Raw genomic sequence first — 20,488 nt, forward strand, 5'->3', positions numbered from 1 at the left:
TATTTTATTACATCCTGTTTTCTCAACCTCCTCCCTTTTCACCAGCTGGTCAAGGTCTTGTCGTAATTCCTGATCCCATCTCCACTGTCTGGGACAACACGTAGTTTAATGTCCTTGTGTAATGGAATAAGAAGCTGATAGTTGAATCTTGTATTCAGCATTGTTGCCAATAAATGTTTCTGTGAATTCGCTTTGTACACCTTTGTACAGGTGAGAACCCTTCATTCCAAAAACCCATCTCCATCTTTTTGCCCATCTACACTAATCACAGTTTCCCAATTTAATGGGGCACAAAATTAACCGGCGATAGTACAGTAATAAAGCAGGAAAACAGACCCTTCTACTAACTGGTCCATGCAGCCAAATATATTCCATCTAAGATAGTGCCATTTGCTTCCGTTTGGCCCATATTCTCTTAAACCTTTCCTATCCATGTAATGGTCCAAATGTCTATTTGATGCCCTAAAGTAGCTACCGCAACCAATTCCTCCGGCGCCTCATTCCACGTTCTCATCATTCCCTGTGTAAACAGTAGCCCGTCATGTTCCCATTACATCCTCTCTCTCTCTCACCTTAAGCTAATGCCCTCTAGTTTTGAATCACAGACCATGTGAAAAGACTTTGTGCATTCACCCTATCTCGGCCCCTCGTGATTTCGCACAGCTCCATAACATCACCCCTCAACCTCCTTCACCAATTCTCATTGAGAAGTGGTGGGTAGTTTGTTTCCGCTTTCTTGAACCGATGTATACAATGTTTGGATACATCCACGACTTTGTTAGGGAGCGAGTTCCATGATTGTAGTGACAGTATAAATAAATTAATACTTTCAATCTGTATTCACTGTGGAGAAGCGCATCGCAGTGAAGGAATCTAGAGAGGGACTGGTGAAACTTGAACCATGCAATCTATAATGGACAATTGATTAGATTTTTCTGCAGAGTAAATTTAGTTTAGAGATACCGCCAGATAGTCCAGATACTCCATTGATATAAATAAATCATGGAGTAATTCATCGGGACAGGCAGCATCTCCGGATAGAAGGAGTGGGTGACGTTTCAAGTCGAAACACTTCTTCACCCATTCCATCTCTCCAGAGATGCTACCGGTCCCGCTGAGTTACCCCAGCTTTTTGTGTCTATCTTCGGTTTAAACCAGCATCTTCAGTTACTTTCTACATACTCCATCTAAGGTAGTCACATTTGCCTCCGTTTGGCCCATATAGTCTTAAACCTTGCCGATTAATGTAATGGTCCAAATGTCTACATAATGACATTTACTTAATGACAGGTTCCCATTGCATTATTTCTCCCAAACTAATATTCTCTAGGTTTTGAATCCCAGACGCTGGGAAAAGTTTTTGTGCATTCATTCTATCTTGCCCCTCCTGGTTTTATAAACGCCCATCACATCACATCACGAGATTGATCCCTTGGATGGCGGGACTGTCATATGAGGAAAGATTGAAAAGACTAGGCTTGTATTCGTTGGAGTTTAGAAGGATGAAAGGGGATTTTATAAAAACATATAAAATTATAAAAGGACTGGACAAGCTAGATGCAGGAAAAATGTTCCCAATTATGGGCGAGTCCAGAACCAGGTGCCACAGTCTTAGAATAAAGGGGAGGCCATTTAAAACTATGAGAAGGAACTTTTTCACGCAGAGAGTTGTGAATTTGTGGAATTCTCTTCCACAGAGGGCAGTGGAAGCCAGATCACTGGATGGATTTAAGAGAGAGTTAGATAGAGCTCTCGGGGCTAGTGGAACCAAGGGATATGGGGAGAAGGCAGGCACGGGTTATTAATTGCGGACGATCAGCCATGAACACAATGAATGGCGGTGCTGGCTCCCAGGGTCGAATGGCCTCCTCCTGCACTTATTTTCTATGTCCCCCTCAGCCTTCTGCACCCATTCCCATTGAGAGGTTGATGGGTAGCATTTGTCCGCTTTCTTGAACCGCTGTGGACATCCAGATTTGGACACATTTACGACGCAGATATGGCTCCAGGATTCCTGGTATTAATAAAATAGTACTTTCATTCTGTATTCACTCCGGAGAAGGGCGTGGGGAATCTGGAGAGAGTGGCGGTGAAACGTGGAACATGTCCTCAACAATGGACAGGTGATTGGCTCTTTTAGCAGAGTAAATTTAGTTTAGAGATACCACGTGGCAATAGGCCCTTTCTCTATATTATCCAACTTACTCTTCCACTCCCTGCAAATTTACGGCAATTTTGCAGAGGCTAATTAACCCGCATCGTCTTGGGCTTGTGGGAGGAAACCCTAGCACCCGTTCTAAAACCAAGCGGTCACAGGGAGAACATGCAAACTCCACACAAGCAGCACCTAAGGACAGAATCGAACCCGGGTCTTGGCAGCAGCTCTACCAACTACGCCACTGCATCACCCTTAAATGTGGATAAATCCCCAGGCACGCCTGAGTTACCCCATATTGCAAAGGGGTGAGAGGCATCGCCGAATATTATTGGGGGCCTGACAGACATCTTTGTTGGCCACTAGTGGTACGGCACAGGACCGCACGGTGGCGCAGCTGGTAGGGTTGCTTACAGCGGCGAAGTCCAGGGTTCGATACTGACCACGGTTGCCGTCTGTACGGAGTTGGTATGTCCTCCCTGTAACAGCATGAATTTTCTCCGGGTGCTCCGGTTTTCTCCCACACCCCTAATACGTGCAGGTTTGTCGGTTAATTGGCTTCGGTAATGTTGTAAATTGTCTCGAGTGTGTGTAGAATAGTGTTAATGTGCAGCGACCGCTGGTCGGCGCGGACGGGATGGGTCGAAGGGCCTGTTTCCGCTCTGTATCTCTAAACTAAACGAAACACTGGTAAAGTTCCGCATGCCGGGAAGAGAGTAAATGAAATTTCTTTATTCAGGAAGAGCAGCAGACCAGAGGCAGGTCATTATAGAGCGTGAATCTAACATCAGTGGAACGTCGTCCCTATTAAACGTTCTGAGGCAAACAATTAATTAACATTTGGAAAAGTAGTGACTAACCGAACATGGAGACTATGGCGTCGTTGGGGTAGAAGATACTGCTTTGCTTATAGTGTCATAAAGTCAACGAGTCACAGAGTGGAAACAGGCCCTTCGGCCCAACTTGCCCACACCGGCCAAGATGTCCCAGCTACATTAATCCCACCTGCTTACCTTTGATCCATATCCCTCCAAACCTGTCCTATCCATGTATTTGTCAAACTGTTTCTTAAACGTAGGGATAGTCCCAGCCTCAACTACCTCCCCAGGCTCCTCGTTCATGTACCCTTTTGTGTGAAAAACTTACCCCTCAGATTCCTATTAAATCTTTTACCCTTCACCTTGAACCTGGTCCTCGATTCTTCTACTCTGGGCAAGAGATTGTATGCATCCGCTTGACTTATTCCTCTCATTATTTTATACACATCTGATTGAGTTGTCCAAAGTGACAATAAAACGAATTCATGAGTGCATACATTTACATGGACTTCAGACAAGGTCTAACAGGGGAGGGAAGTGTACATAGTACAGTGTAAACTATATAATAAACGGATAAAAAGTACAGTGTGTGTATATATACACATACACATATACAAATACATGTACACATACCTGTCTATATATAAACGGCCAGTTTCCACGCTGTGTGATTCTAAGACACCATGACTCTCGTTGTCTTTCATTGGAAACCTGTGAACAAAAGTGTAGAACGAGAGTGGTGCATTGAAGCATTGTTTATTACGAGACATTCGTTTATATTGGCATCATGTTCAGCACAAATATGGTGGCCCAAAGGGCTTGTTTCTGCGGAGAAAGGAACCGCAGATGCTGGTTTATACCAAAGATTGACACAAAAACTGCAGTAACAGCAGGTCAGTGTAACAAAATGTACACAGAATGCAAGGATCGGATCCATGAATGTAGGAAGCACATGGTGAAGAGCACACATAACTATTTATTAAAGCAAACACAAGAACAACACAGAAAAGCTATGAACTATCAATAAAGTAACAATACAAAATAACAGGTCCCACGCCTCGCTGAGTATTCGAGACTCCTGTCTGCACTAGCTATACTCCTTTATGCCATAATGGCGTGAGCTATCGAGTCAGAGTCATAGAGTGGTGCAGTGTGGAAACAGGCCCTTCGGCCCAACTTGCCCACAACGTCTAACATGTGCCAGCTACATTAGTCCCACCTGACTGAGTTTGGTCCATATCCCTCCAAACGTGTCATATCCATAGTTTTGTGTCCTATCAGGCAGCAAGCTAATCCACAATGTATCTGGAATAGCAAAGCTATGTCAAAGTGACCTTGCAGGTGTCCGTGTGGTCTACATGCCCCTTTGGTTTAGCCTAAGCATTCTTCGAAAACTCTAAGAACTCGAAGCGACATACACAGTGATTTATAGGGCCTTATGGGGTAATGCAGGGAGGAATTGGAATATAACTCCATGGAACGCGACAGTAGCATCTACAAGGTGTTGAAGGTGGCATGTCAGCCTTGGAGCGCAGGATGATGAGGGGTGGTCTTATAGATGTGTACAAGATCATGAGAAGAATAGATCGGGAATACGCACAGAGTCTCTTGCCCATAGGGGAATTAAATACCAGAGGACATAGGTTTAACATGATGGGGGGGGGGGGTTGGGGGGGGGCTTGATTACATAGAACCTGAGGGGTACCTTTCTTCGCACAAATGGTGGTGGGTGTATGGAACGAGCTGCCGGAGGTGGTAGTTGAGGCAGGTAGTATCACAATGCTTAAGAAACATATAGGCAGGCACATGGATAGGACAGGTTGAGAGGGATATGGGCCAAATGCAGGCAGGTGGGACCAGTGCAGATAGGACATGTTGTCTCCACGTTGCATGACTACGAGATGATTAGCAACACGAGCTGCAGCATGGAACATAAGATATGGTGCAACATGTAAATGTAAAAATGTAAAAAACCTTTATTGTCACTACACAAAGCACAGCGAAATTAAAGCAGTCCAGATGATGCAATCACACACAGCAGACAGTACAAAGGATAAACCTTTATCATAAAAAACATCATAAAAAACTGAGTTTGAAGAAGTGTCTCGACCAGAAAAGTCACGCATTACTTCTATCCAGAGATGCTGCCTGTTCTGCAGAGTTCCCCCAACATTTTGTGTCTATCTTCGGTGTATACCAGCATCCGCAGTTCCTTCCAACACATTCATATAACACTTAGTTCGCAACTGGATTTGAGTGTACAGTTCTGGTCATCAAACCGCAGAAAGTACCTGACTGCAAATTGAAGGGTGTATAGATGATTCAACGGCGTATGTGATGGAACATATGGATCAGGAGGAGAGACTAAATATGATTAGATACCTGAAGATGCTGAGGCGGAATCAGGTCGATCTTCGCAACATTTTCATGGGTGTTGATGGTGTAACACTGGATAATGATAATAATAAGGTTACAGTCGCAATATTAATTCACCATCCGAACCAAGTCGTTTGTCGTGTTTAATTTTGACTTTCGTCAAGGACGCGCTTTATTTCGAGTTATTTAAGTCACCTGCCGAACATCTTTACGCAGTCCGCCTTGGCCTACTTGAACTCCCGGTTGCCAAACACTTTAACTTCCCCTCCCATTCCCATGCTGACCATTCTGTCCGGGGCCTCCTCCACTGTCACAGTGAGGACAAATGCAAATTGGAGGAACAGCACCTTATATTGTGCTTGGGAAGCTTACAGCCCTGCGATATGAATACACAGTTCTCCAAAACTTCAAGTAACCCTGACAACCCCTCGATCTCCGCCCCTACCCCACCCAAATCGTCAAACTAGTTTCACAGTTGTCCTATTGGAGCTGCACGGTTTGTATCCACTCGTTTATCAACTTCTCTACAGCCAAGAATAGACCATTGTGGGCTCCAACGATCTCCGCAAACATCGCTTCTATTGAGACGGTGGCAAACACTTGGAGAATAATTTCAAGTGGCGCAATGGTAGAGTTGCTGCGTTACATCGCCAGGGACCCGGGTTTGATCCGGACTAAACGCGCTGTCTATACGGAGTTTGTACGTTCTCCCCGTGACCACTGGGTTATCTCCGAGATCTTCGGTTTCCTTCCACATTCCACGGACGTAGAGGTTTATCGCTTAATTGGCTTTGTACAAATGTACATTGTCCCTAATGTGCAGGGCTAGCATTAGTGTGCGGGGATCGCTGGTCGGTGCGGACTCCGTGGGCCAAAGGCCCTGTTTCCCCGCTTTATCTCCAAACTAAATGAAAACCCTGTGTTTGTCTCAATTCACACCCAGTAACCAGGGCTCCAGAGAAAGACCACTCCTCGCACTGGTTCAATCCCACGTTCGAACAAAGCGTGGCCTCACTCTGTAGAAGGCAATCCCTACAGAAATGTAACTTCCCACTTCCAAAAATACAATATTTACCGAAACCAATTAACCTACAATCCTGTGGGTCTTTGGAGTGCGGGAGGAAAACAGGACACCCGGAAAAATCCCACGCCGTCACGGGGAGAACGTACAAACTCCGTACAGACGGCACCGTGGTCGGGATTGAACCCGGGTCTCTGGCGCTGTGATGCAGCAACTCTACCGCTACGCCACTGTGTCGTTAGACGTGTACACAATTATGAGGGGGTAGATGAAATAAATACTGGAAGCGATAAACAGAGGCCCTTGCGGTGCAAGTCCATAGCTCCATGTAAGTGGCAACACAAGCAGAAACAGTGATTAAAAAGGTGTGTAGTGTGCGTGCCTTCATCGGTGGGGACATTGAATATAAGAGTCATGTTGTAGCTTTATAGCATTCTGGGTCGGACAGCGGGGTCGCCGGGCGCTCCCGGCCTATCGCGATTCCGGCAGATTTCCCGACAGCGGTACAGTCCCGAGGCCGGTCATCGGTTGACGAGGCGCATCCCGCTTGGCGGCGGCTGCACGGTGTTCGTCGCAGTGGTGGGAGTGGGTGTGTGGTCGGTGCGGGGTGCGGCGGGAGTGACGGTGTGTAGGGGGGAGTGGGGTGCGGATGGGGGAGTGGGGGTTTAGGGGAGAGTGGTGGATGGGGTGGGGGTGGTGCGAAAGGAATGTGTGGTGCGGGGGGAGGTAAGGGTTGTGCGGGAGTGTGGGTTGTGGGGGTGTGCAGGGTGCGGTGGCGCACGGACGCGTCGCGAGTGGTGATAAGCCAGTGGGAACGTGCAGGGGTCGGTGCGGGGCCGTGCGGGGTCGGGGAGGTGCGGGGTGAGGGGAGTGCGGCGTCTGTGGGACTGATGGGTCGGGGGAGTTGGGCCGCGCCGGGTATCTCGGACATTTACCCGGTGAGTCGCTGCATTTCGGGAGTTGCTTCTCGTTTATTTCATTTAGAGATACAGCGCGGAAACAGGCCCTTCGGCCCACCGAGTCCGCACCGCCCAGCGATCCCCGCACATTAACAGTATCCTACACACACTAGGGACAATTTTTACATTTACCCAGTCAATTAACCTACACACCTGTACGTCTTTGGAGTGTGGGAGGAAACCGAAGATCTTGGAGAAAACCCACGCAGGTCACGGGGAGAACGTACAAACTCCGTACAAACGGCGCGCGTAGTCAGGATCGAACCTGAGTGTTCGGCGCTGTAAGGCAGCAACCCTACCGCTGCGCCACCGTGAAGGAGCCCAACATTTGCCAACAGGAACGGACAGGGGCCGACGGACACCAAGACGCCCGCACCCCCCACAGTCTCCCACCCCACCCCACCCCGCACACCCCCATTCCTCCTTGAATCGCCAGGACGTGAGTCCCTGGAATTCTCTGCCCCAGGTCACGGTGGATGCGTCAGGTCACAGAGTCAAGGCGGAGATTAACGGTTCGTTAGGCTGAAGCGATCGCGGAGTAGGAGCAGAGCGGATAGAGGCTGAGGCCAAGGTTGGATCAGCCACATTGTTACTGAACGGATGGCAATGGTCTTAGTTTGAGTTTAGTTTAGTTTAGTTCAATCTCGACTACAGGTGCTGTCTGTGCGGAGTTTGTACGTTCTCCTCGTGAACTAAGTGGATTTTCTCCGGGGCGGTTTCCTCCCACACTCCACAAACGTACACGTTTGTAGGTTAATTGGTTTGGTATAAATGTAAATTGTCCCCAGTGTGTGTAGGATCGTGTTAGTGTGCGGGGAACGGTGGTCGGTGCGGACTTGCTACATCGAAGGGCCTGTTTCCGCACTCTAAACTAAACTAAACTAAACTCAACCTAAGACCATTGGTTCAAGGCCAGGGATAAGAGGCGAGAGGGGATGAGGTTCTTGAACCAACCTACACAACCCAGACATTATCTCAGTAATGAACGTATTCAGCCATGTCTTCGCTACCAGGCGATTGGTTTATTTTTCAAGTTATGTTTTTGATCTTATTCTTTTTTCTTTCAGAAATATTATATGTAATTAGTGTAGAATCTGATTTGGTGTGTTGTTTTTGTCGATGTGTATGTGAACAAGGTTTTATTGTACCTCAATCTCCCTCTTCAACACCGCTCCTCCTGTCCCAGCCTGTCCTCTGTCCCCTCTCCCCTTCCCATCCCTATCCTCCCCCCTCCCCCTCCCCCTCTCCCTCTCCCCGTTCCCTCCACCCTCCCCTCCCTCCCCCTCTCTCCTCGCCTCCCCCTGTCCCCAACCTCTCTCCCCTCCCCTTCTCCCTCCCCCACTCTCCCACTCCTCCCTCCCCCCTTGCCCCACCCCCCTCTCCCCGTCCCCAACCCCCTCCCCTTCTCTCCTCCCACATGCCCCCTCCCAGTCTCCCTTCCCCAACCCACTCTCCCTCCCGCTCTCCCATCCCCTCTCCCTCTCCCCATCCCCTCCCCTTTCCCCAGCACCCCCCTCTCCCTCCGCCTCTCCACTCCCCTCCCCTCGCCCCCTCTCTCTCTCCCTCTCCCACTCGCCCTCTCCTCTCCCTACCCCACCTCTCCCATCCCCCTATCCCCTCCCCCTCTCCCCATTACCCCCCCCTCTCCCCTCCCCTCTCCCCATTCCCCTCTCCCCATTCCCCTCCCCCCTCTCCCCTCCACCTCCCCCTCTCCCCTCCCCACTCCCCCTCCCCCCTTTCCTCCCGTCCCCCTCTCCTCTCCCACCAGCTCCCCTCTCCCACCCCCTCTCCCCTCCCCTCCCCCTCTCCCCTCCACTCACCCTCCCCCTCTCCCCCTCTCCTCTCCCACCCCCCTCTCCCCTCCCCTCCCCCTCTCCCCTCCACTCACCCTCCCCCTCTCCCCCTCTCCTCTACCACCCCCCTCTCCTCTCCTCTCCCCCTCTCCCATCCCCCTCGCTCCTCTCCCCTCTCCCTCTTCATCCCCCTCCCCCTCTCCTCTCCCTTCCCCCTCTCCCCTCCCCCTCTCCTTCCTCCTCTCCCTCCCCCTCCCCTTCTCCCCTACCCCTCTCCCCTTCCCTCCCTCCCTCCCCCCTCCTCCTCTCCATCCCCCTCTTCCATCCTCCTCCCCCTCTCCCGCTCACCCCCTCCCCTCTCCCCTCCCCCTCTACCCTCCCCCTCCCCTCCTCCTCTCCCCTTCCCTCTCCCCTCCTCTCCCCCTCCCGCTGCACCCCCTTCTCCCTACGCCTCTCCCCATCCCCCTCTCCCCTCCCCTCCCTTCCCCCTCTCCCCTCCCTGCCCCTCTCCCCTCCCGCTATCATCCCCCTCCCCCTCTCCCTTACCTCTCTCCCCTCCCCCTCTCCCCTCTCCCCTCCCCCTCTCCTCTCCCCTCCCCCTCTCCCCTCCCCCCCGCTGTCCGGGGATTTCCAAGCGACAGCGGTGCGCGGCTGCCAGCCGAGGCGCGGCCAATGGGAGCAGAGCGCGTCTGTGAGTCATCAGTTGCTGGGTAGAGCGAGGCTGCACAGGTTGCGTTTCTGTCTCTGGATCAAAGATACTAGAGGAGCGAGATGAACCACCGCGTTAAAATCGCCAATGGTGAAGTGTGGTCCGCAAAGGAGCCATTTTAGTCGGCAACACACGCCGTTGTTCCGCCTCTCGCGGTGTAATCAGTGTTTAGGGGGAACAATATGTGTGATGATACCATTAAAATGCGGAATATATCTCATCTCTCAATTCACAGATTTTTGTTATTTTTCTTTTTAAATGTTTCTGCCAACTAAAATGGCGCCATGACGTACACCTCTCCCCTCCCCCTTCACCCTCTCCACTCCCCCTCTTCCCTCCCCCTCTCCCCTCCCCCTCTCCGCCCTTCATCGTCCCTCCATTCTCGCACCACCATACCTGTCCCAGCCTGTCCACGCCCCTCCCCTTTCCCACCACCCCATATCTGCCTCTCATCCTACTCACCCCCCCCCCCCCCCCCACCTATCACTGTCCCCTAACTTTCTCCCTGTATCCCCCTCCCCTCCACTCCCGGCCACCCCACTCCCCCTTGGCCACTTTAGTTTGGATTAATATCCATGGTTTGGATTATTATGCATTGGTTGATTTCCAAGCTGCAGCGGGGCGTGGCTGGCAGCCGTGACGCGGCCAATGGGAGCAGAGCGCGGCTGTGAGTCACCAGTTGCTGGGTAGAGCGAGGCTGCACAGGTTGTGTTTCTGTCTCTGAATCACCCGCCGCCCACAGGCCGCGCGCAGCCCTAATATTCAGCCACCGTCAGAGAGTGATACAGTGTGGAAACAGGCCCTTCGGCCCAACTCGCCCTTCGGCCAGCAATGTCCCAGCTAGACTAGCCCCACTTGCCTGCGCTTGGTCCATGTCCCTGAACACCTGTCCTGTCCATGTACCTGTCTGACTGTTTCTTAAACGATGGGATAGTCGCTGCCTCAACTACCTCCTCTGGCAGCTTGTTCCATTCACCCACCCCCTTTTGTGTGAAAAAGTTACCCCTCGGATTCCTAATAAATCTTTTCCCCTTCACCTTGAAACTATGTCCTCTGGTCCTCGATTCCCCAACTCTGGGCAAAAGACACTGTGCATCTACCCGATCTATTCCTCTCATCATTTTGTACACATATATATCTTCTCCCCTCATCCTCCTGCGCTCCTTGGAATAGAGACCCATCCTACTCAACCTCTCCCTGTAACTCACACCCTCTAGTCCCGGCAACATCCTCGTAAATCTTTTCTGAACCCTTGCAAGCTTGACAATATCTTTCCTATAACATGGTGCCCAGAACTCTAAATTATCTCTAAACTAAACTGAACACAATATTCTAAATGCGGTATCACCAACGTCTTATTCATCTGCAACACGACCTCTCAAGGTCTCTACTCAATACTCCAACTGATGAAGGCCAAAAGCCTTTTTGACCACCTTATCCACCTGTGACTCCACCTTTAGGGAACCATGCACCTGCAGTCGCAGATCCCTCTGCTCTACAACACTACCCAGAGACCCACAATTCACTATGTCCTGCCCTCGTTCCACGTCACAAAATGCACTGCCTCACACTTGGACTGAATGCAGGAGATGGACACAAAAGGGCCGCCAGCCCGGAAGACCCGGCTCGCCCGCCACGTATCGAGGACCCACGGGAACCCAGCTGCAGGGCCGGTGGGCAGAGGGAGTGCACGGCCTCGACGGGGGAGTGGGCCGCTGGAGGCCCTGCAGCTGCCTGGGGCTCGGCTGCACCTGGCGCGGCGGGAAGAGGCCGAGCATGTGGACAATAGACAATAGACAATAGACAATAGGTGCAGGAGTAGGCCATTCAGCCCTTCGAGCCAGCACCGCCATTCAATGCGATCATGGCTGATCACTCAATCAGTACCCCGTTCCTGCCTTCTCCCCATACCCCCTCACTCCGTTATCCTTAAGAGCTCTATCCAGCTCTCTCTTGAAAGCATCCAACGAACTGGCCTCCACTGCCTTCTGAGGCAGAGAATTCCACACCTTCACCACCATCTGACTGAAAAAGTTCTTCCTCATCTCCGTTCTAAATGGCCTACCCCTTATTCTCAAACTGTGGCCCCTTGTTCTGGACTCCCCTAACATTGGGAACATGTTATCTGCCTCTAATGTGTCCAATCCCCTAATTATCTTATATGTTTCAATAAGATCCCCCCTCATCCTTCTAAATTCCAGTGTATACAAGCCCAATCGCTCCAGCCTTTCAACATACGACAGTCCCGCCATTCCGGGAATTAACCTAGTGAACCTACGCTGCACGCCCTCCATAGCAAGAATATCCTTCCTCAAATTTGGAGACCAAAACTGCACACAGTACTCCAGGTGCGGTCTCACCAGGGCCCGGTACAACTGTAGAAGGACCTCTTTGCTCCTATACTCAACTCCTCTTGTTACGAAGGCCAACATTCCATTGGCTTTCTTCACTGCCTGCTGTACCTGCATGCTTCCTTTCATTGACTGATGCACTAGGACACCCAGATCTCGTTGAACTCCCCCTCCTCCTAACTTGACACCATTCAGATAATAATCTGCCTTTCTATTCTTACTTCCAAAGTGAATAACCTCACACTTATCTACATTAAACTGCATCTGCCATGTATCCGCCCACTCACACAACCTGTCCAAGTCACCCTGCAACCTCATAGCATCTTCCTCACAGTTCACACTACCACCCAGCTTTGTATCATCTGCAAATTTGCTAATGGTACTTTTAATCCCTTCATCGAACCCGGGACTCTGTGAGACAGTAGCTCTACCGCTGGGCCGCCAGGACAACGGGCCCTCATGGTCAGATCAACATCACTGCACTCACAACAACTGGCACTTCAACATGGCGCCGCACTGGCAACGTTGTATTGTGTCTCACTGTGCTGCTGCTGTCCAACACCACTGTATCTCCAATGCTCATCTAATATGTATCTCAGTGCTCATGTACAGTGATACTTGTTCTCAACTGTATCCAATAATGAATGTTCCTGTACCTCGGTACAGGTGACAAATAAAGTACCCTCTCCCTCTCCCCTCCCTCTCCCCCTCCCTCTCCCCTCCCCCCTCTCCCTCCCCCTCTCCATCTCCTTCCCCCCTCCCCCCATTCTCCCCTCCCCCCCACTCTCCCCTCTACCTCCCCCTCTCCTCTATCCACTCTCCCCTCCCCCTCCCCGCTCCTCTCCCATCCCCCTCCCCTACCCCTCTCCTCTCCCCCCCCCTCTCCCCTCCCCTCCCCCTCTCCCTCTCCCCCTCTCCCTCTCCCCCTCTACCTCTCCCCTTCCCCTCTCCCCTCCCTCCCCTCTCCCCTCCCCATTTCCCCTCCCCATCTCCCCTCCCCCTCTCCCCTTCTCCCTTCCACCTGTCCCCTCCCATCCCCCTCTCCCCTCCCCCTCTCCCCTCCCTCTCCCCATCCTCTCCCCTATCCCCTCCCCCTCTCCCCCTACCCTCTCCCCTCCCCATTCTCCCCTCCCCCTCTCCCCCTCTCCTCTCCCCCCTCTCCCATCCCCTCCCACTATCCCCTTCCCCCTCTCCCACTCTCCTCTCCCACCTCCTCCCCCCTCTCCCTCTCCCCTCCACTCCCGCTCCCCCCTCCCCCTCTCCCCTCCCCCCACGCTGTCTGGGGATTTCCAAGCTCCCCCTCCCCCTCTCCCCTCTCCCCCTCCCCCTGTCCCCTCCCCCTCCCCATCTCCACTGTCCCCTCCCGCTCTCCCTCTCCCTCCCCCCCACTCCCCCTACCCTCTCCCCTCCCTCTCCCCTATGTTCTCCCCTCCCCCTCCCCATCTCGCTCCCCCTCTCCCTCTCCCTCCCCATTCTCCCCTCCCCCTCTCCTCCCCCTCTCCTCTCACACCCTCCTCTCCCATCCCCTCCCCTATCCCCTCTCCCCTCCTCGCTCCCCTCCCCTATCCCCTCCACCTCTCCCTTGTACTCTCCTCTCCCACCTCCTCTCCTCTCCCCTCCCCTCCCCCTTGTCCCCTTCCCCTCCTCGCTCCCCTCCCCCTCTCCCTCACCCTTGTCCCCTCCCCTCCCGCTCTCCCCCCTCTCCCCTCTCCCTCTCCCCTCCCCCTCTCTCCTCCCGCTCTCCCCCTCTCCCCCTCCCTCTCTCCCTCTCCCCTCCCCCTCTCCCCTCTCCCCTCCCCTCTCCCCTTTCCCCTCTCCCTCTCCCCTCCCCCCTCCCCTCCCGCTCTCCCCTCTCCCTTCCCCTCCCTCTCTCCCCTCCCCCTCTCCCGCTCCCCCTCTCCCCCTCCCCTTTCCTCTCCCCACTCCCCTACCCCCCTCTCCCCTCCCCCTCCCCCCCTCCCCCTCTCCCCTCTCCCCTCCCCCTCCCCCACGCTGTCTGGGGATTTCCCAGCTGCAGCGGGGCGCGGCTGCCAGCCGTGGCGCGGCCAATGGGAGCAGAGCGCGTCTGTGAGTCATCAGTTGCTGGGTAGAGCGTGGCTGCACAGGTTGCGTTTCTGTCTCTGGATCAAAGATACTAGAGGAGCCGGATGGACCACCGCGTTAAAATCGCCAATGGTGAAGTGTGGTCCGCAAAGGAGACATTTTAATCGGCAAAACACGCCGTTGTTCCGCCTCTCGCGGTGTAATCAGTGTTTTGGGGGAACAATATGTGTGATGAGACCATTAAAATGCAGAATATATCTTATCTCTCAATTCACAGATTTTTGTTATTTTTCTTTTTAAATGTTTCTGCCAACTAAAATGGCGCCATGGCGTCCCACTCTCCCCTCCCCCTTCCCCCCTCCCCTCCCCCTCTCATCGCCCCCCCTCCCCTTCCCCTCTACCCTCCACCGCTCCCCTGGCCCTCCCCCCTCTCCCCCCCCCTCCTCTCCCCCCCCCCCCCCCCACTCTCCCCTCCTCTCTCCCCTCCTACTCTCCCCTCCCCCTCACCCCTCCCCACTCCCCCTCCCCTTTCCCATCTCCCTCTCCCATCTCACTTGGACTGACTGCAGGAGATGGACACAAAAGGGCCGCCAGCCTGGAAGACCCGGCTCGCCCGCCACGTATCGAGGACCCACGTGAACCCAGCTGGAGGGCCGGTGGGCAGAGGGAGTGCACGGCCTCGACGGGGGAGTGGGCCGCTGGAGGCCCTGCAGCTGCCTGGGGCTCGGCTGCACCTGGCGCCGGGGGAAGAGGCCGAGCACGTGGACCAGACGCGGTGGAGCAGCGGTGGAGGACATCACCGCCACGCTTGGCCAGGCCGACCCTGCAAGGCCGCCAGGACAAAGGGCCCTCACGGTCAGATCAACATCCCAGCACTCACAACAACTGGCACTTCAACATGGCGCCACACTGGCAACGTTGTATTCTGTCTCACTGTGCTGCTGCTGTCCAACACCACTGTATCTCCAATGCTCATCTAATATGTATCTCAGTGCTCATGTACAGTGATACTTGTTCTCAACTGTATCCAATAATGAATGTTCCTGTACCTCGGTACAGGTGACAAATAAAGTACCATCCCCCTCTCCCCTTCCCCTCTCCCCTCCCCCTCCCTCTCCCCATCCCATCTCCCTCACCCCACCCTTCTCTCCCCTCTCCCCTCCCCCTCTCCCCTCCCCCTCCCTCTCCCCTCCCCATCTCCCCTCCCCTCTCCCTTCCCCTCCCCCTCTCCCCTTCCCCTTTCCCCTCCCTCCCCCTCTCCCTCCCCTCCCCTCTCCCTCCCCCTCCTTCCCCCTCTCCCACTCCCCCCCCTCTCCCCATCACCTCTCCCCCTCCCCTCTCCCCTCCCTCTCCCCTATGCTCTCCCCTCCCCTCCCCCTCTCCCCACCCCATCTCCCTCCCCCTCTCCCCCCATTCTCCCCTCCCCCTCTCCCTTCCCCCTCTCCCCCTCCCCTTCCCCCTCTCCCACTCTCCTCTCCCCCTCTCCCCATCTACCATCCCCTTCTCTCCTCTCCACTCCCCTCTTCATCCCCCCTCCCCCTCTCCTCTCCCTTCCCCTCCCCCTCTCCCCTCCCCATCTCCCTCTCCACCCCACTCTCCCATTCCCCGCTCCTCTCCCTCTCTCCCTTCCCCATCCCCCTCACCTCTTCTCCCCTTCTACTCTCCCCCTCCCGTCTCCCCTCCCACTCTCCCCTCCCTCTCCCCTCCCCTATCCCCCCCACTCTCCCCTCCCTCTCCCCTCCCCTTCTCCCCTCCCTCTCCCCCCACTCTCCCCTCCCCCTCCCCCCCACTCTCCGCTCTACCTCCCCCTCTCCTCTCCCCTATCCCCTCCCCCTCCCCGCTCCTCTCCCATCCCCCTCCCCTCCCCCTCTCCTCCCTCCCCCTCTCCCCTCCACTCCCCTCTCCCTGTCCCCCCTCCACCTCCACCTCTCCCCCTTCCCCTCTCCCCTCCCTCCCCTCTCCCCTCCCCCATCTCCCCTCCCCATCTCCCCTCCCCCTCTCCCCATCTCCCTTCCACCTCTCCCCTCCCTTCCACCTCTCCCCTCCCATCCCCCTCTCCCCTCCCCCTCTCTCCTCCCTCTCCCCTATCCCCTCCCCCACTCCCCCTACCCTCTCCCCTCCCTCTCCCCTATGCTCTCCCCTCCTCCTCTCCCCTCCCCACCTCCCTCCCCTCTCCCCTCTCCCTCCCCATTCTCCCCTTCCCCTCTCCCCCCTCCCCCTCTCCTCTCACACCCTCCTCTCCCATCCCCTCCCCCTATCCCCTTCCTCCTCTCCCACCTCCTCTCCCCTCCCCCTCTCCCTTGTCCCCTCCCCTCCCGCTCTCCCCTCAATCTCCCCTCTCTCCCCCTCTTCCCCTCTCCCCTCCCCCTCTCCCCCTCCCCCCCCCCCCACGCTGTCTGGGGATTTCCAAGCTCCCCCTCCCACTCTCCTCTCACACCCTCCTTTCCCCTTCCCTCTCCCCTCCCCATCCCCGCTCCCATCCCCCTCTCCCCTCTCCCCCTCCCCCTGTCACCTCCTCCTCTCCCCTCCCCCTCTCCCCTCCCCCTCCCCATCTATACTCCCCATCTCCACTCCCCATCTCCCCTCCCCTTCCCCCTCTCCCCTTCTCCCACCTCTCCCCTCCCATCCCTCTCTCCCCTCCCCCTCTCCCTCTTCCCTCCCTCTCCCCTCCCCTCTCCCCCACTACCCCTACCCTCTCCCCTCCCTTCTCCTCTCCCCCCTCCCCATCTCCCTCCCCATCTCCCCTCTCCCTCCCCATTCTCCCCTCCCCTCTCCCTCTCCTCCCCCTCTCCTCTCACACCCTCCTCTCCTATCCCCTCCCCTATCCCCTTCCCCCTCTCCCACTCTCCTCTCCCACCTCCTCTCCCCTCCCCCCTCCCCTCCCGCTCTCCCTTCCCCCTCTCCCCTCCCCCTTCCCTCTCTCCCCTCAACTCTCCCTCCCCCTCTCCCCTCCCCCTCTCCCCCACCCTCTCTCCTCTCCCCTCTCCCCCCACGCTGTCTGGGGATTTCCAAGATCCCCCTCCCTTCCCCCTCTCCTCTCACACCCTCCTCTCCAATCCCCTCCCCCTATCCCCACCTCGCACCCCTCCCCCTCTCCCTTGTCCTCTCCTCTCCCACCTCCTCTCCTCTCCCCTCCCCCTTGTCCCCTTCCCCTCCTCGTTCCCCTCCCGCTCTCCCCTCCACCTCTCCCCTCCCCACCCCTCTCCCCCTCCCCTCCCCCCTCCCCCTCTCCCCCCCTCTCCCCTCTCCCCTTCCCACCCTCTCTCCCCTCCCACTCCCCCTCCCACTCTCCCATCCCCCTCACCCTCTCCCCTCCCCCTCTCCCTTCCCCTCCCACTCTCCCCACCCCTCCCCCTCTCCCCTCCCTCCCCACTCCCTCCCCCTCCCACTCTCCCCTCCTCTCCCCTTCCCCTCTCCCCCTCCCCTCTCCCTCCCCTCCCCCTCTCCCCTCCCCCTCTCCCCTCCCCTTCCCCACCCTCCCCCCTCCCCTCCCCCTCTCCCTCTCCCCCTCCTTCCCCTCTCCCACTCCCCTCCCTCTCCCCATCACCTCTCCCCCTCCCTCTCCCCTCCCCTCCCCTATGCTCTCCCCTCCCCCTCTCCCCACCCCATCTCCCTCCCCCTCTCCCCCCATTCTCCCCTCCCCTCTCCTTCCCCCTCTCCCCCTCCCCTTCCCCCTCTCCCACTCTCCTCTCCCCCTCTCCCCATCTACCATCCCCTTCTCTCCTCTCCACTCCCCTCATCATCCCCCTCCCCCTCTCCTCTCCCTTCCCCTCCCCTCCCCCTCTCCCCTCCCCCTCTCCCCTCCCCATCTCCCTCTCCACCCCACTCTCCCATTCCCCGCTCCTCTCCCCTCTCCCTTCCCCATCCCCCTCACCTCTTCTCCCCTTCCACTCTCCCCTCCCCCTCCCGTCTCCCCTCCCACTCTCCCCTCCCTCTCCCCTCCCCTATCCCCCCCACTCTCCCCTCCCTCTCCCCTCCCCTTCTCCCCTCCCACTCCCCCTCCTTTATCCCCCCTCTCCCCACCCCCTCCCCCTCTCTCCTCCCCTCCCCCTCTCCCCTCCCCTCTCCCTTCCCCCTCTCTCCTCCCCCTCCCCCATTTCCCCTCCCACTCACCCCTCCCCCTCTTCCCTCCCACTCCTCCACTCCCCCCTTCCCCACCCACTCTCCCCTCCCCCTCCCCCTCTCCCCTCCCCCCCCCTCCCCCTCTCCCTCCCCACTCTCCCCTCCCCCTCTCCCTCCCACTCCCCCCTCCCACCCTCCCCTCTCCCTCCCCTCCCCCTCTCCCCTCCCCCTCTCCTCTCCCCCCCTCCCCTCTCCTCTCCCCTCCCCTCCCCTCCTCCCCTCCCCTCTCCCCCTCTCCCCTCCCCCTCTCCCCTCTCCTCTCCCCTCTCCACTCTCCCCTCCCTCTCCCTTTCTCCCCGCTCTCCCCACCCCCTCTCTCCTCCCCTCCCCCTCTCCCCTCCCCTCTCCCTTCCCCCTCTCTCCTCCCCCTCCCCATTTCCCCTCCCACTCTCCCCTCCCACTCTTCCCTCCCACTCTCCCCTCCACCCCCCCTCCCACTCCCCATCTCCCCTCCCCCTCTCCCCTCCCCCTCTCCACTCCTCCTCTCCCCTCTCCCCTCCCCCTCTCCTCTCCCCTCCCCTTCTCCTCCCCCTTCTCCTCTCCCCTCCTCCTCTCCCCGCCCCCTCTCCTCTCCCCCTCTCCATCTCCCCTCCTCCTCTCCCCTCCCACTCTCCTCTCTCCCTCTCCCCTCCCCCCTCTCCACTCTCCCCTCCCCCTCCCTTTCTCCCCCCTCTCCCCACCCCTCCCCCTCTTTCCTCCCCTTCCCCTCTCCCCTCCCCTCTCCCTTCCCCCTCTCTCCTCCCCCTCACCATTTCCCCTCCCACTCTCCCCTCCCCCTCTTCCCTCCCACTCTCCCCTCCCCTCCACTCCCCCCTCCCACTCTCCCCTCCCCCTCCCCCTCTCCCCGCACCTCTCCCCTCCCCCTCTCCCCTCCCCCTCTCCACTCCCCTCCTCTTCTCCTCTCCCCCTCTCCCCTCCTCCTCTCCCCGCCCCCTCTCCTCTCCCCCTCTCCATCTCCCCTCCCCCTCCCCTCCTCCTCTACCCTCCCCCTCTCCTCTCCCCCTCTCCCTCTCCCCTCCCCCTATCCACTCTCCCCTCCCCCTTTCTCCCCCCTCTCCCCACCCCCTCCCCTCTCTCCTCCCCCTCTCCCTTCCCCTCTCCCTTCCCCCTCTCCCCTCCCCCTCTCCACTCTCCTCTCTCAGGGAGAGAGAAAACGGATAATTACAGACCAGTTAGTCTGACATCAGTGGTGGGGAAGATGCTGGAGTCAATTATAAAAGACGAAATTGCGGAGCATTTGGATAGCAGTAACAAGATCATTCCGAGTCAGCATGGATTTACGAAGGGGAAATCATGCTTGACAAATCTACTGGAATTTTTTGAGGATGTAACTAGGAAAATTGACAGGGGAGAGTCAGTGGATGTGGTGTACCTCGACTTTCAGAAAGCCTTCGACAAGGTCCCACATAGGAGATTAGTGGGCAAAATTAGAGCACATGGTATTGGGGGTAGGGTCCTGACATGGATAGAAAATTGGTTGACAGACAGAAAGCAAAGAGTGGGGATAAATGGGTCCCTTTCGGAATGGCAGGCAGTGACCAGTGGGGTACCGCAAGGTTCGGGGCTGGGACCCCAGCTATTTACGATATACATTAATGACTTAGATGAAGGGATTAAAAGTACCATTAGCAAATTTGCAGATGATACTAAGATGGGGGGTAGTGTGAATTGTGAGGAAGATGCAATAAGGGTGCAGGGTGACTTGGACAGGTTGTGTGAGTGGGCGGATACATGGCAGATGCAGTTTAATGTAGATAAGTGTGAGGTTATTCACTTTGGAAGTAAGAATAGAAAGGCAGATTATTATCTGAATGGTGTCAAGTTTTGAAAGAGTCAAGTCAAGTCAAGTCAAGTCAATTTTATTTGTATAGCACATTTAAAAACAACCCACGTTGACCAAAGTGCTGTACATTTGATTAGGTTCCAATAGAAAAAAAATGAAAACATACAGTAGCACGCAAACAGTTCACAGCGCCTCCTCAATGAGCCTCAAACGCTAGGGAGTAGAAATATGTTTTGAGCCTGGACTTAAAGGAGTCGATGGAGGGGGCAGTTCTGATGGGAAGAGGGATGCTGTTCCACAGTCTAGGAGCTGCAACTGCAAAAGCGCGGTCACCCCTGAGTTTAAGCCTAGACCGTGG

General features: G+C 56.1%; 1 protein-coding gene across 1 annotated transcript in view; it reads left to right on the forward strand.

The window, feature by feature from the left end:
* LOC144602982 (neuromedin-U receptor 2-like) overlaps positions 1-20,488 on the forward strand; it is a 28,301-nt gene that overhangs the window by 7,051 nt on the left and 762 nt on the right. The window lies entirely within an intron of this gene.

This window comes from Rhinoraja longicauda, chromosome 19, assembly GCF_053455715.1.
Source record: "Rhinoraja longicauda isolate Sanriku21f chromosome 19, sRhiLon1.1, whole genome shotgun sequence".
Classification (NCBI taxonomy): domain Eukaryota; kingdom Metazoa; phylum Chordata; class Chondrichthyes; order Rajiformes; family Arhynchobatidae; genus Rhinoraja; species Rhinoraja longicauda.